The following is a 23980-nucleotide window of genomic DNA, read 5'->3' as shown; positions in this document are numbered from 1 at the left end:
GATAGATGCAGGTTCATTTGCAGTTCTGTATTACAGAGCAGAAAGCTTTCTCAGGATGTTTTAGAACCCTTTGAAATCATCTGTAATGTTTTTGAAATGAAAATTGTTGATCAATATGCTTATTAACTTTACTCAAAGGGGAAAAGAATCTTTCAAAGCATGGCACTTCTTTCCTTTAAATTATTTGGGATTCAGAGAGTGAATTGAGAGCTTCTGATTAAAAAAGCGAATACTGTACTTCAGAATGAATGTATGTGTCAGGAAAATCTTTAGAAAGTTAAATGACAGTAATATCAGGCAAGGTTGAAGAATGAAATGGACCTTCTGGGACAACATTTTGCAGGAGGATAATTTTTATGAAATAGCATTTGATGCTAGAGAAATTCTGTTTAACACTCTGATCAGCAATAGCTCTCTCTCTCTCTCTGACTTTCTTTTGTCTTTAACAAAGCACTTAGTTCAGATGTTTGTCTTCCTTCATATGTAAATAGCAAGACAATCTTGTGCAAGGTGCTGTGAATTTTTCATTTAAGAGATTATAAAAGCACAAATCCCAGATTTTATCCTTAAACTGTAAAACTGTATGGGGTGAACTTTGTTAGTTAAGGATCTTTGTGGGATTCAAACGACCATTTACTACCTCTTTTGTCAATTAAATTAGTTAAGTTAATTGTGTAGATGTGTCTTCTTTGGTTTGGCTGTCAGTGGTTTTGTAATTCTTAAGGAAAATTACAGCATTTTTGATTAAAGCTTTCTCTGAGACAATAATATATTTCTGCTCTAAGGTGACTAACTAATAATACAGATTTGGAATCAGGAATTTCTAAAAATAGGCTTTACCTCTTAACTTCCCAGTTTGGAGCATTTTATTGTTACTTATAAATATCATCTTTGTGTTATAGTACTTTCATGCCTGCAGGCTAAGATTACCAGTCTTCCTTTTTTCCTCCTCCTTCTAAATATTCAATTACTCAATGGTAATTATTATTATGTGGCCTTCTTGGCTTACTGCATTATTAGATTAATATAGATTTCTTGTGCCAAATTAGCGGAAATCACTGTTATATACAACAACGGATCACTTTTTTTTTTTTTAAGTTTTATTTACTTTGTTGAATAACAGGCAGACTTTGACATCACAATATTTTATTCTTAAGACTTTTAATATAATATGTCTTTGAAAGCTGAGCGGGAGAGGGAGCCTTTTTGTTTTTCTTTTTCTCTTGTAGGTTTCTAATAGAAACTTTGGCTAAATTATAACTTAATTTTTTTAGAGATCTATGAATAGGGGTCTTTGTGAACGAAATTGCAGTTCAAGCCCCCTGATCTGATTCTCGTGACAGGGGCGTTTAGCAGAGGTGAGAAAACTGAAAACGAAAGAAGAGGAGCTGTCCAGGGTACTGCAGCTGACTAGTATTTCCTGCTACTGCACAGAAAAACATCTTTACTGAAGTGTTTACAAAACTGCCACCATTTGTTACTTTTTATTTTCCCCTTCAGAAATAGAAAAAAACCACCCACCTTACAATGAAGTCACCTATAAAAACGATGCACATGAAAAACTTAACTCTGGAGCATGTCATCTTTCTGTGAATAGCAAATGCACCCTCACATCACAGTAACTTTCAAAAATTGCTTAGTAAGATTAAATTTTTATGCAAAGTTTTTTGTCAAAGTTACAGACAATAAACTTTACCAGTCTAAATTAATCTGAGAGTACAACACAAATGGTTTCTATGGTAGTGCTGTAATGTAAACAAAACAAAGGGAAAAAACCCCCATGCAGATCCCAATCTTGCATTACTTGATTGCTTTTGAAATGAATTCTTGTCCTTATGTGACCTGAAATGTGTGGTTATAAAGCTATAGAAATCCAAACGATCATATTTGTTTGATATGAAATTAAAAAAAAATAGTTAAATTGAAAGTTTAACATCATGAAATTCAAAATCCCAAGCGGTATATAAACATTAAAAGAAACTTTGGACTGCTAATCCTAGGAAATGAGTTTTATGGATTGAATTCAACAAGGCTTCAGAAATGGTTCCATCTGCTGCCTAGCAGCTGGTGAAAGGATAAATTTAATTCATTAATTCATTTGGAAAAAAGGATCCAAATAGTAAAGAGTTCATTGCTCATAATTCACATAGGTGAAAATCAAAACTGAAATTAGGTCCAGTTGATCATCTTTGATAGTGAGAAAGATTTTCTCTGTAATTGTTATAATTATCTTGATCAGACAGTTGACAGTATATTGACTGTTAACAGTTAATGGGTGTTTTTATGTCTTAAAAAGTTGAGAATAGTTCTCAACTCTCTCCTCTTCCAGAAGGAACATCCCTACTTTGAGAGTTACAGATTGTGTATGTTTTAAAAGTTAGGTTGTTTCAGTGAAACAATATCGGTGTCTTTCTATGAATATTTGCAGTTTGTCTCTTATTAAGTCAATTTAAGAATCCAAAATAAGGGACCACTGAAATTAGAAAATAGACTTATGCATAGTTAAATCACTATAACAATCCAAACCCAGAACATCAAATGCAGGTTTATTACTTTACTTTCCTATTAGAGTCACAAGTTTTCTATTAGAGTCACAAGGTTAATCTTTTTTTTTCTTGTCTTCACCCATTTGAGTTTCATGTAAAGTACTAAAAACACAGAGTATGAGTGAAAAAATTGAGTTAACAAATGAGAAAGGGTGATATTTAAAAATCCAGCATTTTAAAGGCAAAATTAATTGGACAAATTTTTAAATAATAAATTGACATTCAAGTTTTAGCTATAAAGTTTTCCAAATTATCACAATTTCCAGATAAAGATTTTTTTTAAGTGATTGCCTCTAATTTAATCTAAATCTCAAGCAGTGAGTGCAAATTTAGCTAAGGCTTTTGAACAGTAAGATGGTCAAGTGAAAAAATCTCTTGTTCATCTTATGCCAGGCACACAGGTGAACCTGTGCCTCATTACTTGCTGAGGAATACAGAGAACTGATGAACCTGTTATCCTGAAACCAGCTAAATATCTTCCAATGCCTATTTTCAATGTTTCTGCTTGAGATGGTGATTTCATGAATGATGCTTGGCTTTTCCCATTTCCTCTGTAGCCCATAGCTCACTGTGGTGGGTTTGTTGGATTTACTATAAAGGTTCTGTTCGCACCCTGTGGGTTGGGTTAAGAATTAGGATTTATGCATTTACTTCTACTGTTGCTTTGTTTATACAGCTTTGGTTTAGTTTTGATCCCTTTTTTTTTTTTGCCTTTGAGGCTCTTCCACAGTGTCAGCTGCTGACTGATAGTAGGAGAACGGCCTCGTGGTGTGAATGAAAGGGACCTAGCGGTTGGTAAACAGAGATAAGGAATAAATAGAGCACAGGCAAAAGGAGATAGTTCTGTGGGAGCCCAGATTGCCGCCAGTCTGTTCAAGTGAGATGCAGTGCCTGTCCTTTTCCCAGATTAAATTAGTGTGCGAAATCTCCAGTGACCTCCTCCCCTTCTCCCCATACTCTTTAGCCAAGCTGAACAGCCTCTGCTGTAAAGTATTCATTTTATCCAGGGACAAGTTGGACAATAGAACTCTCCCTGTTACTTATGGACAGCTGTCGTGATTCATGGGGCTTTTCAGCATTTCATTTTTCATAAGAGTTAAAAGGGTTTTACCTTGTAACTGACGAGAGGTTAGAAATGCAAAGATGCCAGCCCTGAGGTTGCCTGTAGTAAGGAAGTTAATAAATAAATATCACACACACACACACACAAACACATCCCCTCCCCAATGTGCGAAAGGCTGTGGTTTTTTGTTAGTGCTGCTCTTCTTATTTAAAGGGGTTTAATTGTGATAACATGATTACACTGAAGCATGAACTGCATGGAGAAATTAACAAGCAGAGACACAGCAATATGCAGGGCCCCCAAGGTTCCCTAAATTAAAGGTGACCAATGCAAGCCCAGTGAGTGCCCTTTTCCCTTCTTTGCCCTTGCTTTTGCCTACAACTCCTATCAGTTTATTACCTGCAAATAACTCCCAGGAAAGAGTAAACACTCATGAGATACCTCTGTGGTCCTGGTTTTTTTTTTTTTTTTTGGTGATTTACTGCAAATATATTCAGCATTTTGACTGATTAAATAGACCTTCGGCAACCTTGAGGGTCACTGTGTAGAGTATGTACATAGAAAATGCATCAGCCCATTGTACCCTGGCAGCTAATGAGATTGGTCGTTAAGTAAATGACACAAAGCCTACAAAAAAAGCTTAGCAGCTCACTAGAGTATCACAGAGTGTCCCTGCACACCACACAACGACACAAACAGTGGACTAACCTAGCCCACCCCTGCTTTATTCTACATCACTGCTTCCCTGATGTCAGCGTGAGAGGCAGAACAAAGGCTAAAAGGCACACGGTAAGTCAGTCTGACAATTATGCCCTAGGGAGAAAGTAGAGCAAATCTTAGCCTAACCATGGGGTTGAAAGTCCGTTTCTAGACAAGTAGGTCATAATGAAGGGATTTTTTTCCCCCCTCTGTCACTTCATGAAGGGGAGAAAAAAATGTCTCTGGAATCATGGTTGGGTTTGTTTCTTGTTTGTTTGTTTCCTTTTTTTCTGTCTGATTTGTCAGCTTACAAAAGTTTCTGGAATTCCGAAAGTAACGTGAAAACAGTATGTTTTGTTAACTGGGTATTTCAATTATAGTCTAATGAATTAAATATTACTTGTAGGAACTGCCACACAGTAATTATTGCCTCAGATGTACATTACATCTGATGAACTTTACAGACAGAAAGTTTCTTTTTACTTCTCTGTAAAAATCTGCTGAAATTGTATTATATATATATGAATGCAAATTTCAATCCACTAGAAAGCTACTTACATCCCTAAATCCCTGGTACAGTTTTTACAAGTATGCAGATGTAAATGAAGTTGCTACTATAATTTTGGGATTTTTAGAAAAGATTTTTACAGGATGTCTTTCTCTGTGTTGTTTTTTACATGAGCTGAAATTAGAGTTGAAGATTACGGTTTAACAGTTGCACAGTCATTACTTATTTTCCTTGCACAGCAGCAAAATATTCAGCTGATATCTTATAATAGCAGGTGCCTGCCTGTGTAACCAATGATAAAATCTTTTCTAGCAGTGTTTCAGTGTAGTACCTCAGGACCCTTTATTTTGCTGAAAAATGGCAACAGGAAGTTGCCGGAAAGTCTTGTTTGCATTACTAAAATGTTTCTGTCTGCTTTGCACTTTGGAGGCTCAGGGGATGTTAGCTTCAAAACAACATGATCTTATTGCAAGATGCCTGTGTGCATTAAGTAATGCTTCTTCTCTCCTCCCTGCAAAACCACTGCAAACCATATGTTTTAAGAAGTGTTTATCAAATACAGACAGTTAAAGAAGTGGTATTTAGATATCAGTCTGCATTACTATTGATCTTTTGTTGGGTTTTGGGGCTTTAGTTCTTTGTTTTGTTTGTTTTGGTTTTGTTGGTTTTTTTAAAGTTGTTTTGCTTTGCTTTTCTTTGCTTTGCTTTGGGAGACTTATTTAATTTAGGAAAAACAGCTTGTCAATATATGTGTATTTAGATATATCAGGATAACCTGCTCACTTAATTAAAACTCTTCACAGGTCACAGAAGTCAGTTCGTTATGATATGTCGCTTACCCAGGAACATCCTTTTTACTGCATGGGCAATAGAATTATCACCACAGCTTCCAGACACTAAGATAAGATGTGAGATCCTAATACAAACAGTTGATGATTCCTTGCAAAGGGGAATGAGCATATGAATATATACAAATACATGTGCGCATACTTATTAGAAAAGTTCACATATGCAAAAAACTATATTCACCTATATATTAGGTATATCTGCAGTTATATCTGCTTTTGTGTTTCCCAATAATTCCAGCTTAGAAAATATAATGAGAAAGTAACTAAACTGAAGTAAATTTGTGTATTCCATTTTATTTTCCATATTTTTAAAAGTTGTGTACATCTCAGCAATGCTTTCCTTGTGTTACCTCAGCAAATATGAGATATTCAGGCATCAGAAAGCAAGCTTTCTAATTCCTGTAATTCAAACCTAGATCAACAGAGATTTAGCAAGCTTCAGTCTTGCAATACTTTTGCTTTAAAATATGCTAACTGATATTAAGTTTCAGTTTATTTTAATAGAAAATATTCCAAGATATTTGATGTTCAAGTGCATCCCCACAGCTTTTAAAAATTAACATACCCCTGTGACACAGTCATGTATCCTTTTTACATACTTACACCAACAAGAGTAAAGAGTATTTCATATTTCAGCATTCACCTCACTAATAAGTTCAGCTATTTATACTGTTAAAAGCAAAGAATGGTTTCATAGGGGTAATGCACATGCAGCAGCGTTACAGAGATCATGCTGCTGTAATCAGACAGTTGCACTCTGTAATCTGACAGGTTAAGCCTCAGTAAGTTTCAGTAGTTTTTCACAGCTTAATTTTTTTCCTCATCTTTGTCATTTCTTTACTACACCTAAGAGAAAAGACAAAGAAAACTTGATTTGTGATTATTAATGTCATTCATCTGATCTCCCTGATAAAACTATGAAACACTCCAGATTTTTAGAAACCACTTTTCACTCGACTTTTTGGACTTTACAATCCAGTATGAGGCCTCTACCTTTATCTTAGAGCGCAGTGCCAGAGTATGAGCTGTGCATGTGGATCTGAAAAACTTTATGGTATTATGCAGTTGATTTGAACAATTCTAATTCAGTCTTTTTGCATGTTTATAGTTTTTCAAGCCACTAATCCCAAAATATCTGATATTACTGACAAGCAAGTATCTCCAAAGTCACTGACAATCCTCATAAAGGCCTGATGCTGTCCCTCCAAAATAAAATATAGAAGATAACATGCAGAATAAACTTTATATTCTACTATATCCACAAATATATATAGAGAATCTAGACCAAAGTCTTTTATTGAACGGATTGATTTTGGAAGCGTCCATAAATACCTGGGATCGGGTCACTTTATAGTTATTGTGCGCATAGTTATGGATTATTAAAAACTACATAAACTAAGTCAGTGGATTTCTGGATTTTAATTATCTTGAAGTACTTAAGGTTAGAGATGCTGTTTAATTAATAATAAAAAAAAAATTTCCTCTTAATTTTTTTTAGACCTTGCATCAAATTTCTTTGAAGTAGAGGAGAATTGCTGTGTTTTATGTTTATGGAGGACTTTTAATGATACTAGCTACTCTTGCCTTTCTAAAGAACAGATTTTTGACTCAAGAAAAGGTGGTAACCCAACATCAAAAGTTACTTTAGAACGATAAGGGTTTGCCTTCTTGGGTGGGTGAACACTGACAAAAACATTCATACACGTGAGTGATTCCACTGAGGTGAGGTCCATGGCTCACTTTAATACAGTAAAGCAGGTGTGAAAGCGTTTTGAAGATGAGGGGTTTATTGATTTGCTTAAGAGATTCAAATAACATTTGCTAGCACATATTTCAGGTTTGGTTTCGTATTTGAACTTTTCCCTTCATTAAGGAATTTTAGTGAAAAAGAGCTAGATTTTAATTTAAAGGCATGTATCTGAACTTTGATCTGTTGGGCTTTAAATTTAAAAATATGCTTTAGAACTCTTCTAAAACATTGGTTCAAATGAGGACTGGAGATCCTAATTTCTTCTAAACAGTGGTCTTCTTTTTTCAGCAGTGGAGTCACTAGGTCAGTTCCCTAAATCACAAGAGAAATTTTGACACTTTCACTGTCCCTCCTGCCCCCAAGTTGAAGCACATGTACAGCATCTGGATTGGCACAGAAAAGTAGTAATGGCTCCAAAGGCACTGTTATGGACTATCAGGTCAATAATCCTTATGTTAAGAAGGATTTACATGGTACAGAGTAATGGCGCTGTCATTTCTGAAGTAAAAATCCACTTTTTAATGAGCATAAAAATATTGTTTTGCACTCTTCACATCAGAGATACACGGGGACCTAAAAAGAGAAACATATATAACTTCCTGAAATTAAAGCTCTCATTTAAATGCTTGAATGAAATAAATGTTAAAATACTGTAGGTAGACAGCTACAGTGTGCCAAATAGGGGCTTTTTTGAAAATGTACGTATTGCTCAATTTTTTCTTCATACTATATTAGAAGAATTAAAGGATGTGCATATCATGTCTTCAAATAGAATTTTTATGGGGCAGTCCAGAAATAAATTTGGCTTAGGGTTTTGTTTTGTTTTGTTTTGTTTAATTTTTTCTGCTGTGTGATTTTCTCCTCCTTGGGGCAGAGGTTTGACACAATCTAATGCACATGATCTTGTTACAAAAGTAAGTTTGAAAGTAAAGTCGACGGTCATAGAAAACCTCAGTAGTGATCTTTTTTTCTATTAAAATATTTTCTTCTCTCTGATTGAAAAAAATATTTTCTCTAATTGAAAAAACAAACAAACAACCAACCAAACCACGCACACACACACAAAACACCTTTCTTAAATATCCCACATTTGGGGAAAAAGTATTTTCTTCACTGATAATGTGGTTAACTCAGACTCCGTAAGAGGCATGGAAAGTCACCAAATCCTAAACAGAAAGAACAAGCACTGCAACAAAAATGGAGAGAATGAGTGCACATGACATTTTCATTGCATCTCTAACATTTTATAAAATTAAAGACCATTTTGAAGCATGTGCCTGATGGGAATCATCCTATACATAAGCATTCAACATTTAGTGAACAGAGTGCAACTGAACACATAAATCACACTAAATAGCATTGACACTTGGTCAAAAGAAACATATATTTATTGCTCAAGTGTATGTCCAAGCTAATCTATGGAGAACCTTGCCATTATTTTTGTGATAAACAGTACTGTCTACAAAAAGGGTTAAAGAAAATGCATTCTGTTGCATCTGCTTACTAAATCCCTTACTTTAGTAGAAATTCAAATTTTGTAAAGATTATTCGTTTTATTGATGCATATAATTATAATCACAAGCCATCTGCTGATTTGGCAGGCATGGTTAAAATTCTCTAACTCTCATAACCTTTCAAGTACAGTGCCCTTGGGACTCTATTTCACTTTTATATTTTGGAAAACATGTAGGGACAAACAAGAGAGGTCATCTGCCGAAAGTCAGACCTGTAAAACATTAAAAGAATAAAGATCATGTTGACTGCTCTTGTTTTAATAGGGGAAAAAAAACTATTTTCTATTTTGCTTCTCACTTCAGGAAGGATTATACTGGTTTTCATCACACACTTTGGGAATTTGAATTTTTTTCTAGGGATTAAAGCTCTCTCCTAGCACCTCTGGGATCTGGGTTCCAAGTTTAAACTAAAAGAACAAATATTGTTCAGTTTGGTTGCCACAGGTGAATTAAATGTATTTAACCTTGGCCTTAATTTTTCTTTTTTATACAATTCTCATTACATTTCCATTTGAAATGTTTTAACAAACATTATTCCATTTTTTTTTTAATTTGTTTACTGAATTTCACAGAGAGGCACCTACAATATATTTAGCTTTTTCCTGTGAAGCTCAAAAGAGCATTTTGATTTAGAGGGCTACATCCAATAAGGCATAACATGAATGGCTAACATTCTTTGCCATAACCCTTTAGAAACAAATGACTTTATTTATATTAGCATACCACTGACTGGTGGTTAGCCACAGTTCCAAATGGTTGGGCTTTTGGTCTGTGAGAAGTTTTTTGTGTCCATCACCGTGTGTAGCCAAACTATTTTGTGCTGGACAGTTCTTTCTTTTTAAAAAAATCTTTGTAGATGTCATTGTGGTAAATGTGGTGTTACTCTGCTGCTTCTAGCAGAAAACAACCACAAGAGGAAAAAAACCCCAACCTCTAAGGTGCTTTCCCTGTCAAAAAAAAAAAAAAATTATCCCATTTCAACTAGTTGTAGTATATTGACAATACTGTGATTTAGGAGAGTGTTTTTGAGAGAAAATACAGGAAGATGGAAAAGCTATCTGCAGAATGGGATAGTCCAGTGACTTCCTGATATTAGCAGAAGGCAAAGGCAGTAACCCTTCAACAGAGTTGTCTTGGCTCATTCTGTATTGATGTGTATTTCGCAGGGACAAAAGATGCAACTCTCACTTCTGTTTAATTAGTGCATCTGAAGGCCTGTATGCAACATGCACGCTGCTTTACTCCTTTTGGAGGTTTGATTCTCACCCCACACCCTCATTATGAGAAGCAGGAGGGAAATGCACATGTTTAAAAGTGTCTTCACAGCTGAAACTAGGGAAACAGGCCGAGAGTAGCTCTGGTTTATTTCACAACCAATTAAGTATGACATCTGTTGAAACTCAGGAAATAAGTCTCCCTTCCCCCGTTCATGTACTTAAGCTGCCAGACTTTTGTTTAGATATGATGAATTTCACAACGGTTTTTCCTTTGGGGTAAATACATGAAATAATAATAATAATAATAATAATGTAAATTTATTCTTCATTTTGTTTTTTTACACTGCATTTCTCTGAGTGCATATGACTCAGATCTGTTTGACACTCACAAATCAAGCAAAGAATTGTGTTAATAATTCTTTGCCTAAACACTCACCTTACATGCTAAAAAAAGGGCATGTTTGTGGCAAGCAATGCAGGCATAATGACATTTTAATTTTTGAAAATATAGTTCTTATTAACTCCCAAAGACCAGCAAAAGTCATGAGAAAGAATTGGAGTTTCAATTTATTTACTCGCGTTTGAAAACTTGGCTCAGAACGGAAGTCACCAAATAAAACAGGGCAGGTAGAATCATGTATGGCAAAACCAAAACAATACAAAAGAATTAAATGCAGATCCACTGTCATTGGTAACATCAGGTTCCTCTGGTGTGTAGCAGCTCATAGTAAAAGAAACACAGATATGTTATTTTAGTAACTTTTATTCATATCAGACCCTTTCCATTTATCAGACATTAATCCATGTGATGAATTTACTTACTTTAATTCTCTCCTAAAATATTGTCCAGTGCAAACACTAAAAGGATGGTGTTTCAGTCCGTACCAACGCTTAGAGCTCTGTTTCTCTCTGTTCTGCTTAGAGCTTGATTGTCTTCTTTCTGCTATATCTAGATAAGAAATATTTACCATATCATGCTGACCTTCTCCTTCGGCTCTTGGCACTGGGTTCTCCCATGTCTCTGACGCCACACTGCTCATGTCAAAGCTGCAGCTAACTCTCCTTTTCTCTAAGTTTCATCATCTACCAGTGCTCCCTTTTTATCTGCTCATCAGCTTTGTGGTGTTTGCCAGTTCTTTTCTACAAGGACTGGCACTGCCTTCCTTCCTGGAGGATGCTTTCCCTTCTATTTCTCTTGCCTTCCCAGCCCTACTTCACAACACAGCTCACATGGCATACATGCTATTTCAGCTTTAAGATGCTGTTCAGTGATGGCCATAGGTTCCTTGGTTAGGAATCACCATTTGGTGAAATGTCAGTGTGCACAGGGGAAGCGGCTAGACCTGAGCCAGTCATCCAGATTCCCATTAGAGTCAGAAGACAGAGACATTTCTTGTGTGCAGTTCATCTCACCCTGAAGGGTATGAAATGAATAAGATGCATCACACATCTACACAGCCTCAGAGATGCCTGCAGGTTGCCTACAGGCTACCCAGAGACCATGGGAATCCAGCAGTTACTGCCTCAGAAATACATGTTTGCCTTTCAGGCATGTAGAGTTATGAAGATGAATCCTGTCTTTCCCATCCAGCCTACAAACTGGACTTGATTTCTTCTTAAATTTTCTCTACACACAAATATTTCTCACATATTCATATAAGACAGTGATATGAATAATATGATACACTGTAGATCAAAAGTCTCCTCTTGCTCCTCTCTTACATGACATTGATGAAAATCTTTGTCTACTTGGCTATTGCAGGAGAGCAGAATAACAGAAGTGAATACTGCTGTGCAGCTCAGAGGACTAAATTTTGCTCCTGAAATGTAATTTTTACAAAAGGGAAGGTTTCAGTTCCTCTTTTTTTTATCTTAGAAGCCATTATATTTCCTTTTTAAAAAAGTTTATTTTCTCAAAACTGCTTAAAAAAATAAAGAGAATCATACTGTGAAGATTTATCAATATCCATTAATTCAAAAATACCTTTAATCTGTTGTATTTTTTAAACACTGCTGATAGAAGCATATCCAGACATTTTATTTTTCCTGTTAGTCACCACTTAGCATCCAGAGATACTTTTAGGGGTGGTTTCTCTGTCTCCTCAGGCTTTCAAGACTCTGTTTCTTGAGCTTCAAAGTAATAGAAAGATTGATCTGATTATGGTTTTGCACTGTTTCAGTGGGTGATTATAAGGATTCAGTATTCCCCATGCTTTCATAAAAACTGTAAACAAGCTTTCAGATTAAAATTTCAGATGCTGTGCATACTTTGCATAGATTTCAACTATTTTCTTTCATTTTTCAAGAGATTTGATGACACAAGTTTAGATTTTTTACAGAATTATTTATCATCCCATGATTTTAACACATAGGTGTGTGATTTTTAAACAAATCATCTTTTAAATCCCTAGGGACAGCTTCTCAAAGTTCCTTCAGATGAAGGCAAAGTTCTTAAATTCTCCAAGTGAGCAGTTCAGGATTCCTTCAGGCTTCAAAGTTGCAGGCAACTCCACAGATCTGTGCTAACCCTTATGTAGTGGATGCTCCCTATGGGACAGTATTTGGCCATGTGCTTCCCTAATCCATGCCACGCAAGGCATAGGTGGGTCTGGGAAGCAGGGAGCAGTAGCTGGGTCTCTGATGCTGTTTTGCCTTTTCAGACTCCTTTTCCAAGGGTAGGATAGGCACAGGAGTAAATTCTGCTGGAAGATAATGCTCAGCTTGATCTTATTTTGAAATGATGAGTTTTACAGAGGGTGAGTGACTCTGCACCTTCAGTAGCACCAGTAGCACCTCCAAAGACTCAATGAAAATCATGCAGAAGATTGTGGACGTTTATTGTGATATAAATTGGCACCAGTTCAATAAACACAAACCTTTTTAATGTTATAACATTTCTTCTGAAAACTTAAACATAATATTCTCAGAATTTTCTTCCCAAAAATAAAAAATTTAGTGTCTCTCTATCAGAAATTGTCTTCTTACATATCCCTGAGTCACTCTGAATAGCATGAGAGAACAAACAGCTTTAGCCCTGAATGCTTTGGGCCCAGTGCTATTTATAGCAACAACATTAGCAATACCAGTTATTTTTATTGTTATTAATGTGACTTACATGCTACTATATCGTGATCATGGGAAATAGTACTGGGATATTGAGGAAGTGCAAGCTGCTTTCAATCAATGATTGCCAGCCTCCAAACAGCAAGTTCAGCATTGCAGACACCCTCCAGGTCACAAGGCTTACTTCCCTGTTTATTTGGGGCTTGGTATCCATTTGTTAGTTGCATGATGATCCCTGTCTTTTACATTTACATGACACTTTAGGAGTAAAGAAGTAAAGTTTATAAGAAGAAACAGCAGGGAAGACGCCATTGTTTTTGCCACCATTTTTTTCCCTTCTTCCTGAATTTCCTGCAGAGATCCCCGCAATAGGAATATCATCAGCTGAACAGACTCTTTAGAGAAGCTGCCTTCTAGCATCCCAGTTCCTTCAGTGTTCAGCATGAAGGCTGCTTCTAGTAGGGAGATATTGAGCCTGGGTACTGACAGAATCCAAGCTAAGCAGACCAGATCTCAGGAAAGGTGAAACTCATTCCAAAGGTGAAGCTTTTCTATTCACCAAGTAGAAAGGATTTTTCCCTATTTCCTGCCTGTGGATGAAGGAGATATAAAGCTCTTGAGAACTCAGGAAACCTAAGAAAACCAGTAACATGAGAAGACTTTGACTATATGGAGAATAGTCATGCTATCCCTGGGAATTTATTTTTTTGTTCCATGAACAGTGAGTGAGATACAATGTGTTGGAAGAAGGAATAATCTGGTCAGAGGAAGAATCTGAGACAAAAAGAGCATTACATAACAGTTTTCCCTGGTCTGACCAGAGTGACCAGGGGTTTCTGTGAATCATTAAACCCAATTAATGTACCTTCAGGAAATTCACTTTCACTTAATCCAAAATCAAGCTGGAGAATTGCTTCTAATGGTGCAATAAATACATATCTCCCTTTTAAAAGAGCATAACCACACAGCTCACATTTTCTCTCTGCTCCGAGTGTTTGAGCTGTCAATACAACTTGCACAACCTAGGATGCCTGACAGAAAGAAGTGGTTTGCCACAGTAATGCTCTAAGGAAAGTGTACTACTCATTTCCTAGATGACCACTGAAGTGATCCCTTGGAATGCCATGGTGCTTTGCTCTGGTGTTCTCAAAAGGAAATTTATCATATTTTGAGCTGTCAGTCCTGCAAGGTTTACCTGGAGCTGGAAGCTTTAATTTCTTCTTCCATCTTCATATTAAGATGTCTATGTTCCTGCCACAAATTTGTCAGTTTCCATTATCTCATGTGACAGCTAGAAAGGAATTCAGCCTCAAATAATAACTTCATGACCAAGCCTGTTGCAGATGAAACTGAAGATAGCTGAGCTCACCCTCACATGACAGATACTCACATGACATGTGTGTGTATGTTGTCCCTTTGGTGTCTGGGGAAAATTTGCTTTCTCTGCTAACACCTGCAGATCTTACACTGAGGAAATCTCCTCAGATCAGGGTAACCTCCACACAGATATTTTCAGCATAAATAATTTTATAAAGACAGCACCAGTTCAGAGTCCTGCCCTCAGTTATATGAAAAACATTTTCTGAATGTTGACTCAAACAGGACTTGAATTTTGGAAGAGCTGTCACTATGCATATCTTTAGCCATAGTCTTTGTAGCCTCCCACAAGAAAGCTGAAATAACCAGTAGTGAGGACTACTCTTGATCTTATGTGGCGATGAAAAATACATCCTCTTCAACCTAGCTGGAAATTATGTGTTCTATTTACTTGCTATTGAATTACCTGTTGGAATTGCATACAAAACATGAACAGTTTACTGAAAGTCTTAAATCATTGTCTCATTATAATTTGCCACATAAAATAATACAAACTCCTTCCCTAACTGCATTAATTCTTGTGCTATTATCACTTATACTACTTAAACCAATATTTTACAAAGAAGTTTTCTAGTTCCTAGATTGGCAAGCTATAAATAAACATCCTCACTCAACAGTCAGGTAAGATAAACTAGATGGCTACAAGGATCTAATCTTCCTGATACAAACTATTATGCAATATTGAAAAAAAAAACCCTTTCATTAGCTTTTATATCCTTAGATTCTTACTCCTTAGATTCAACTCCTTACTGTTGATGCATTTAGTCACGTGGAGAACATGGTGTTTGCCCAAAAAGCAATGTTGTTTCCATGAAAAAAATATGAGATTGGAAGGAGTTTTAAGTATTTCTTTTTTTTTTAAATTGCTTTGCAAATTCTTTGCACAACAAACCTCGCCAATATGTAAACAGGGCTCTAGCTACTGTGTTTGTCCACAGCTAGAGCTACAGATGAACACAGTGTAGTTGTGTGATGACAGGAACAGCTGACTCATTAGTAGAGAGCAGTGAAAGGTAATTAACCCTGGGAAAAGTACAGCTGCCATGCGAGCTGTTCCTTTCTGTAGGATCTGATTAGAAATTAGTGTTAAACCACTGATTCTTTAAAAAAATGTCATTGATAATTCACTTTCTGTCTCAGGTGTAGCCCCTGAAAGGGGCCTAGGATAGAACCAGTGTACAAAAGGTCTTCTATCTAAAAAGGCCTTTTCTGAAAGAAGTGCCCACCTGTTTGGCTGCTTCTGGACTTTTCTTAACCATGAATACTGCCCCAGCTTTCAGTGTTTTGAGGACAGCCTCCAAGTACATGGGCAGTGCAGAGAATGCGCTGTCAAAATGATTTAAGGCTGTTGGTTACCATAATGGAGCCCATAGTGAGGCTGGTTATTTAAAAGTCACAGCTACAACTTCTTGTGTCAGGACACAGCTCTGATGCAAAATGATCAGACCTCTTCAAAAGAAAGCAAAAATCTCTCTCCTGAATAGGTAAGCACACCATATGAAAATAAAAAGAGAAAAAAAGGATTATGCCCTGAGCACAAAAACCACCCCTCAGCCAACCCCTTTTCCTGCATGCACTTTGGCATTTGAGGTACCAACTCAAGACACAGAGCCCATGATTTCATCAGACCCCAAACAACAAACCAGACTATTATACACAGACACCTGATTAAGGCCTACTTATCGAGAATGAAATAATTATCGCCTAAGATAACAAAATATCGCTTAGTGCTCTTGGAATTTCTAAACTGCTGTTTATTATTTACAGCTGTCACATGCAAAAGAGTTTTGATCACCTCACTTTGTCAGACCTTCTGACCTGGAGTGTGTATTTTTATATCTGTGTGATTAACACCGAGTGTGTGTGAGTGCTTTCACATGCAGGTAGCTTGTACTGTCGAGGTCCACCAGAGTGTCCTGCTTCTTTTCAGTGCAGCCAGGCTTACACTAGGGAATCTGAGCTTTAAGTGACAAAGTTTGCAAGACATCTCTCCACAGGATGATTTTTTCATCTTGCTGTAGTCCAGTTTGCTAAAATAGAATTATTACTATTATTTTTCCAATATAAAATAGTATTACAATTAGTACTGATACGTATTAGTACTACAAATAGTACTGATATATTCTTCTAGAATTATTAATTCAGTACTGTTTAGTAGTACCACAGGTAACTTTCAATGTGACAGGAGGTTCACATTGAAACAAACTTTCCTCTTTCAAATTCTTTTAAACCAAACACAGCGCTTGTTGTGTGCAATATTTGAATTTAATGTTGCCAAAAACATGTAAATAAATTTTTATACACAGAAATATATATGTATTTATACTCACACACGCATATATATTCATATTCCCTCATAAATAAATATGTATATACACACACACCTTATTGACATTTTCAGCAATGAGAGCAAAAATATTCAAAGGAAAATATTAGATATTTTCTCTGAGAATGTTTCTCTATACAGGAAAACAAACAGATTTTTATTATAAAAGTCTGATGTGTAAAGATTACAGTTATATTCAGATTGCCTAAGATATTAGGAGAGAAGAGAAAGGAAATGTGTTTTAAATTATTTTGCTGTTTACCACATGTTTTTTTAATTGCCATCCTTCTCACTGTTGTCCATTTATATTTCTTTTTGTTTGTTTGTTTGTTTTGGAGGGTTTTTGGTTTTTTCTTTGTTTTTTTAAAATTGGTTGTTTTTTGTTTTTTGTTTTTTGTTTTTTTGGGTTTTTTTTGTAAAAAAGCCGGCAGTGAAACAGGAAACATTTCACATTGAGTTTCAGAGGAAGTTAAATGAGCTACTGCTGAACTGATGAATCCATGACGATGAAAATAATATTTGCTACATTAAAGTGTGTTTAGAAATGCACAAAAGCACTTTACAGCACTCTATGTTGTTATCCTCATTTAGCTGACAGGAGAAAAGACTTGCTGAGGGGCACAGAACAGATCAGTGGCAGAGGCAGGAAGAGAATTCCAGAATCCCTTTTCCCCAGTTATTTGCTCAATCATGGTGCTTTTTATTTATGCCTATGACAGAAGACAGGTGTCATTTTGGGAAATAATCTTTGTCTCACTTTAGAATCATAAAAGGCTCTGAAAAGAGAATTTGAACCAGCACTCCTGGTGATGCAGATCTCTTATCATAAGTTTGAATCAACTGAACATGTTTTTCCTTGCTCCATTTACCTGATGCAAACATGTGATGAGCAAAACTTTTTGCATAAGAAGTCTGTCCCAAGGAACATATGACATGCACATTTTTGTATCTGATGAGTATTAGTCAATTTTTGCTTTGATTTGCAAGGTGCTATTTTTATTCTTGGAGGTTTTTTTTCCTGTGCTCTTCAACATGTTCCTAAGATCTTCAGGGCAAAGCAGTAGTGTAAGAAAGCCCCCATTATCTTTAGCAGTTAGGGTCATTACAAGTCTTTTAAATGGTGGCAGACTGTACTTCACATGGCACTCTCAAAGTTAATGAACATATGTGATTTGCATGTTGAGGGAAGGCACACTTCTTCCCTTTGTGTGACTTTCCCTTTCCTGGGACATGCCTGTCATGCTTAATGAAGAGAACTTGTTCAGAAAGGGCAAGATGAATGCACAGGATAGCAGAGTGGTAGTTTTATATTTCTTTTAGCGAAAGTAGATTGCATTTTTAGGTTTATTGTTCCTTTTGATTCCATGTCAGAAAATGTCAAGTCAGCTATTTAGCAATGGTTTTGTCCAGAATTATGATGTCCTAATTCCAACTATTACAATATTTCAAAAAATATCTGGCTGGAACAGTCAAAAATCACAGGGAATGAATAGAGGAACTTAGATGATGCCTGTGTTTGAGAAGTGACCACTTTTACTGAACCTAACCAGCTTCAGAACTTCTACAGAGACCCAGTGCCACCATAACAGCACCCCATAAAACCCATCAATTCCTAATCCATCAATTCCTAACTAACTGGAAAAATCAGGTACAGTAGAAAGACTGTAGCAGTGGCAACTAAACAGCAGGTGCGCAGCAAACATCAGAACCGGACCAGGATCTTCCTGCCACAGAAGAGGATGGTAACAGAGTAATTAAACCCACACAGTTTTGCTGATCTTGGTTGGGCTGATCTGTGTGCTCAGGCATCTCCTGCTGGCCTCAGTCCTGCAACTACTGGGCAGCTCTTCCGTGAGCAGAGCGCGGCCACCTTTTGCTGAAGGCAGCAGCGATCCCCCCACGCAGCGCCTCACAACAGAGATGACTCCACAGGGAAAGTCATCCTGGCTGGAAAAGAGTAAACATGTTTTAGAAGAAAACAAACCCTGTGTTCCAGAGTCAATGACGTATACTCTTTGAACTTTCTTTTAAAATTACTCTGAAATCATAAGGTAGTTATGGAGTGGTTTTACTCAAAATAATGCATATCATTGTATCACAAGCCTTGAAGTTAAGTGGCTACTTTAATGAAACATAGTTGCCATAGTTACTGTCCGTGAGCGGAGAATAACTTTTAGTTCTTTTGAAGCTATGAATTAGTTTTAGAAGAGGAAAAGGAATAAACAAGCATGCAAAAGTTTATTATTCAGTGTTTCATGCCTGATGAACTCTTAAAAAGGAAAACTCTCCCTAAACTAGGACATTAACTTTTTCTAGCTGAAATCGATAATTGGCCATCAACAAACACAAAATTACTTTTCAACTCGCCACTATGTCTGTTTTCAAGTTTTCCCCATTTTTTTTTCCTGAAGAAACAGTTTTTCAAAGTTCTGCTTGCAGAATTTTGTTAATAATTGCCATTTTACAGCATCTAAATTGCTATAAAATAATGTTCTAAATGCAATAATGTATTGCTTAACACAACTCATGAAATCTATGGTCTAGCTCTATTATTCATTATAAACACTGTCTTAAAGCTGATGAGAGGGAAATGAGAATTTATCATGGTGAAGATGTCTTCTAGGACCAGCTCCATTGTTTTTCAGTTTAGCATTGAGATGTGCTCTATCCCTGAAGTGTTAATGGAGGTCACTGCTGTTGCTCTCCTTTACTGTGTCGAAGCAAAAGAGTTCCCACATAGTTGACTATTGAGAAACAAAATTATGTTCTTTCCAGTATATCACCTTCAGCTTATGAGCCTCTAGAGTAGTCATGATTAACAGGACTTTTACAAAGTTTCTGTGTAGTTACAAGGACAGCTTCAATCTTCTGTCATTTTTTTGCATTAGCTATGATTATGCTTTTACCACCAAAATGCATTTATTCTAAAGGTAACAATACCGACTCAGAGAATAGCTTATGTTTCATCTATATTTATCAGCACTCACTGTACATTTGTGTCTTCATTACCAGGAAATATTAAGGGACATTGTGCCATCTATTCCTGTTTACAGTTTATTATGCAGAGATAGGAAACACTTAGCATGTAAAATGAATGTAGAAATTATTCCTGGATAGAAACACGGACATTTCCCACTCGTTGGCTCTTTCTCCTCCATCACCGGATCAGAGTGTAATTGTCAGTAATCAGGCCTGCTTGCTGCTGATAAAACCACTCTGAATGCTAGCAGCCTTCTTTGTGTGATGACTCAATTATTCCAGAAGTGCCTCATCAAATCTGCCCCATCAGCTGGGCTAATAAATAAGGAGAAGAAACTGGCCCCCCAAAGCAAATTATAAATCCATTTGCATTAACCATTTCGCTGGTCCATGATCTAGGCAGAAATAAGCATGGCAGATTGCGTTAAGCTTATTTGAATATGTTTATAATGTTTACAGCTTGCAACCTTTTTTTTTCACAAGGTGTTGGAATTATCGGTCATGAATAGCATCTAAATGCAGTTATGTTAATTACAGCAAAGCCTCCAGTATCTTTGAGGGATAGTTTGTTGCTTAAATCAGGTGAAAGTTAAACTCCCCTGCTCAGTGAAATATGATCTTGGCTTTGGAGTTACTGCTCTGTTTAAAAGAGAAGATAAGTGGAAGTGAAGTTTTTTAGAGGTACTAGAAGGGCAACTGCCTGGGTTACCAGCCTGTCTCACACTGCTAACGTGACCTTCTGTTCATCTCAGGGTAGAACAAAATAAGATAAAGTTTAGCATTAGAGTCGAGAAAGCAAATGCAATTGTTGAAAGAGTAATAATCCTGCTTCCTGTGTACTTTGTACTAAATGAAACAAGGGCAAAGACGAGTACTCTGACCCAAGGAAACTCCTTTCTGAAGCTCAAATTATGCACAAAAAAGAAAACGTTTCCAAGTAGAGTCCTGCAGATTTCTTGCAGGGAGTGCGTAGGTGTTGAAATTCAGTTACTCATGAGCTGAACATTTTACATGTACTTCAGGATCTCCCCGAGGCTTGTGCAGAACTTAATGTGTAAAGTCACAGACTTCAGACTGTGCAGAATAAAGATCTGACTGAAGTCCAGAGTTATCTCTATTTATTTGTAATGGTATCTTTCTTTCACATGCTATTTTCTCAAAGACTAAACACACTGCATTATTTTGTCTTGGGAAAGGGAATTCACTGTCGCTTTAGAACCACCAGAAATGTTCAGGGATCATAATGGTGCTCACCATTGGATTTTGTTTCTTAGATATTACTTTTATTCTGAGTTAACAAATCGCAAACTGAAGCCATTATTCATTCCCAGATTTGCAGTATATCAAATTCCCAACCAGAGATGTGGTAAATGAGAGAAAATCAAATTAACCTGTTGGAAATGGAATGTATTATGCTTAAAAAAGCTTTTGGGATTTTTTCACAAATATAGTGCAGCTTTGAGTATTGAAATTCTGATAGAGAAAACAACTTGGGACTTCTGATGAGATAATTTTTGGTTGTACAATATGTCTTTTCTATTTTAAAATCCCCAGGAGGTCTGGTAATCTGACCTGAATGAGTGGACTTTTACCCACAGACGATGGGTCAATCAAAATAGCTGTTTGAAGGGATTTGTCACCAACATCTGATGTAGAGGATCAGGACCTAAACTGTCATTCACATCAGTATCCTGGTATGACTCATGGATCTCAGTAGGATGGCACTTCAGAGTCAGTACAAAATCATGTAGCACTAGAAATGGCTATAAACCAAGGAATGAATTGCAAAGGCTCCAGGTGACTTCACTGAACAATTACACTGACAAATCAAGCAACTCATATATTCCATCGTTGTGGGTTTATAAAGTTTATTATTCTAGTTGAATTGAGATGATGGTTAAAAAGGGTGGAAGCTTTCTTTATAGGCAAGTAGCCTCCGCCTTCTAGAATAAAAAATACTGTTCAGACACAGAGACAGTTGAAGAGTAAGCATAATTTACTGCCTGTAAATTGTTTTGAATTCTTGATTAAAAAAAGAGAAATAAGTCAATGCAAGCTATGAAAAGATTGGGCCAAATGAAGATACATGTGGACCCTAGGGGAGTGACCCCACCAAGGAGCCTCGATTTACAAATAAATAAGTTAGCTCTACCTCATTTCTATCAACAATGATCCTATCATCAAAGCCACCAACAACCTGGTTAGATGTACTTTGTGGGCTCTTGGGTCTGAGCTCTTATTTTCTCCAGTTGGTATTGCAGATTTTTGTACTTGCAATACCTCAAAATTTGGCCCATGATCAATTTTATAACTCATAAAACTTCCTAAACAGATTCAGTATAAGGCCTTGATATTCCTGTAAAATCAGCACCAAGCCTTTTTTTGCTACCTGAACTATCAGATCCCAACATTTATATCTGAAATATAACTTCTTGGAGTGAGGACAGGGGTGACACACAGTTTGTGTTACATTAAGGACATGTCACATCCCATGAAACAGCATAATCCTGCAGACCCTGTTTAAAGCATGAGAGATGCATGACATTGTATTAGAGTTTTTATGAGACACCCTATCTTCAAATGTGGGTACTCACCCACGAATCAGCTGAATGGCAGCCAGCACCCTGTAATGTGAAGGAAATCAAACCCAGCACATTTAAACTTACTAACCACCAGCAACTTCTGCTGTGTTTAAACACGGCAGAAGGGTGTAAGGTTTTGTGTTTTGCCACTGTTGCATGTAGTTCTTCAGCACAATTTTAAAATCTGCTCCCCAGACCCATCCCAGTCCAAACTCATTTTCTTATAAGGAGGACTTTCAATACACTAGCTTATTATGTAAAGCTAAATGTGGAAAGTTTAGTATGTTTTTCCTTGTCCTTTGTGCACTTTTCCAAGTGGATCTCAGCTGTGCTGTCTTAACTCTCAGTCCCTTAGGATGAGAGAGACAGCAGATGGGGTTAGGGCAGAGGGCTGATGCTGCTGACAGCAAACGGCCTGGTTGTTGAGTGGAAGCTGTGAGCGTCAGGAAGCTCCTTTTCCCCAGAGAACCAACTAACCACTGAAGAAAGTTGAAAATGAGCCCTTTGAGAAACGCTATTAAAAGTAGTAAAAAATTGCAATTGTGCAGATGATGTGCTGCTGTGTGGTTATTCGGATGCTAATGAGTTTGACATCAGGGAACTCAAAGGGGCTGCAGCTACTCCCTTATGTGATTTAGTTCTTTATTGGCAATCTTTGAGAAAAGAAAGGAAAAATATATTGTTAATAAATACTTAAGTTACTAGAATTTTTAGACAAAAATTTGCTGAATTTAGGTCTTTAGAAAGCTTTGCTCACCATTGTAGTTATTCTCAGAGATCTTTTGTTTTAGGTTAGTGCGTTTTGAACAAAGAGGAAGAGGAAGGTAGAAGGCTTTGAGAGTTCTTTTGTGGTTTTGGGTTTTATTATGAATGTTGAAATAGAATAACAGGAAAATAGGGCTTTGAGGAAAAACAACATCTCTTTCTAGTAAGATGTAGTTTAAAAAAAAGCTTTAAAAATCCTGTTGGTGTTGGGATGGTTTGCTCTGGGTTTTCTCCCTTCTTTGTCATCTTACATCTGTTGCCTGTTTCATTATTTGATCAAAGAGTACTGATTATAATTAAAAGTACTTCATGGGATGAAGCAAGCATCCTATCTATTGGGACACAAGCAGAAATTAGTCACTCAAGAAATGCCAGCTTCCCTGAGAATCTGTTTAGAATGAGCCTTTGCAAGTTCAGAAATGTAACATTCAAAATTTTGTGGAAAAAGACATCACCAGATATCACTAAGAGAACAGTTAAAGTTCTGAAAGTTTATTTGCAAACTTTGTCATAATTGGAATATCTTCAATGAATAGATCTATTTTACAAAATACACTGGATGATACATGAAACAGACCTCAGAAGTTGTGACTGATAGCAAAATTTTAATGTTTTGATCACTAGTGTGAGGAGCAACCTCTAAATAAAACTTGCCCTGAATAACTGCTCATTGTCAGATTCTTCCAGGTTGCAGGTACCTAGAACTTTAAGCGTTAGGAGGGTTTGGGTATTCAGTATTTCTG

General features: G+C 36.6%; 1 protein-coding gene across 5 annotated transcripts in view; it reads left to right on the top strand.

Moving 5' to 3' along the window:
• ST18 (ST18 C2H2C-type zinc finger transcription factor) overlaps positions 1-23980 on the top strand; it is a 100483-nt gene that overhangs the window by 691 nt on the left and 75812 nt on the right. Inside the window, exon 1 of one of the 5 annotated variants that reach the window (XM_031066582.1) lies at positions 2807-4398. The exons of the other annotated variants lie outside the window; for them this stretch is intronic. The gene's annotated coding sequence lies outside the window, so the exon portion shown is untranslated. Of the gene's footprint in view, positions 1-2806; positions 4399-23980 lie in introns of those variants that run through there. 5 annotated transcript variants of the gene reach the window in all.

The sequence above is a fragment of the Geospiza fortis genome, unplaced genomic scaffold, assembly GCF_000277835.1.
Source record: "Geospiza fortis unplaced genomic scaffold, GeoFor_1.0 scaffold53, whole genome shotgun sequence".
Taxonomy (NCBI): domain Eukaryota; kingdom Metazoa; phylum Chordata; class Aves; order Passeriformes; family Thraupidae; genus Geospiza; species Geospiza fortis.
The sequence above is the reverse complement of the archived record's forward strand: the minus strand, read 5'-3'. Positions and strand labels throughout refer to the sequence as shown.